Genomic DNA, 1,578 nt, shown 5'->3' with positions numbered 1-1,578 from the left:
AAAAAAAAAAAAAAAAAAAAGCCCGTTTGGGCCTGTTACACAATGTCTGGCCAGAAAAATGACACTTCTCCCAGTAAGTCTTAAGGCATTGGGAAAGTGTGATAAAGGTGAATTACAGCTCTTTTTTTTTTTTTTGAGGGTGGGCTATATGCCCAAACCTCTCGAAACTAAAACTGGAAGCTCTAAGATCAAAGCTATAATTAATCAAGGGTGAGTAAGCTTTATCCTTTGTTCATTTTTTTTTTTTTTGAGAAGTTGGTATCGTTTGAATCATTAAACCCCCCTGCTTTTAACGCCACTTTTGCTGCTTCTTGAAACACTTAATATCCCGTTTTCTCTGTTCAGTTATCTCTTTCATTGTAGAGTGCTATCATTTCTCACGTTTCTTCCTCAAATCTGTCCAGTGTTCGTGCTTTAAACCGGGATGTAAATTAATGCCCCAAGAGGACTGATCAGCTGGAAGTAAAGCACTGCTCAGGCAGTCGGGTCCTCTTAAGTTGTGGCTCAGCAAGCTGCTGTTCCCCCTGCCCATGACTTCATTTCATCAGGCCCGTCTTTGAAGGAGAGCTCCTAGGACGTGGAGATGGCACTTCTTACTGTGGTGTCACCACTCCAGGCGTTTTTGTTTCCTCTTTGAACAGTTGGCTTAAGGATAAACAGGTAAAATTTGGCCTCCTTTGTGTTCGCAAAGCGGGCAGCTTTCAGATGTACTCCGAAAGGTTTGTGACCTTCAGGACGGCCCTGACAGGAGATGACTCTTCTCCACCTGTGCGTGTTACATCTTGGGTTGGAGTAGCCTCAGGACTGTTGGGGACACAGCTTTGTGCTCTGGGCTCTGATCTTTCAGACCGTCAAGGGCAGCAGATTTCCCATCGTTTTGAGAAGACTGTTAGGTTGGGCTCTAAATGCTTAGTGTGTCTTTTTGTGTGATTAATTTTTGTTGATTAATTTTTATTTTTCCCCTCAAAGGGTGGTAGGTAAGATGCTCAGACCTTGAGGCACTGTTAATGCCCTGTGTTAGAAATGGGGACGTGCTTTGAGACAGTCAGTGGTGTTTTAGTGAATTCTTGACAAGAATCTTTTTTGCCATCATAAACCTCTCTCTGATGTCCTAGATAACTTCTGTAGGAATTTGCTAATGCTCATTGCTTGATTTCAGTTACAAAATGATACTGTACTATCATGTGCCATTGTTCTGTTGATACTTGCCAGAGGATAAAGTTGGGGATTTTTGTTACTGAAAAAATTGTCACCTCTCCCATCTTTTCTGGATATTAATTTATTGGCCATGTGTTGGTGTTTTTTGTTTTTTGTTTTTTGTTTTTTGTTTTTTGTTTTTTGTTTTTTGTTTTTTGTTTTTTGTTTTTTGTTTTTAAGATAATGAGATCTGTTTGTCATAACAAGCATTATAGCAGTGATTTGCAAATTCATGTGAATAAATATTTTCCTTTTTTAATTTCTATGTCCAGTTTTTTCCTATGATAACTTCTAAGCTTTGCAGAGGGAGTCGAAATTGTTGTAATGGCATAGGCAAGAAAATAACTTTCTGTTAATTTTTTGTATTGCTGTACTGCTTTT

The sequence above is a fragment of the Athene cunicularia genome (assembly GCF_003259725.1).
Source record: "Athene cunicularia isolate RWA chromosome 6 unlocalized genomic scaffold, athCun1 chr6_part2, whole genome shotgun sequence".
Classification (NCBI taxonomy): Eukaryota; Metazoa; Chordata; class Aves; order Strigiformes; family Strigidae; genus Athene; species Athene cunicularia.
This window is presented reverse-complemented; position numbering follows the sequence as displayed.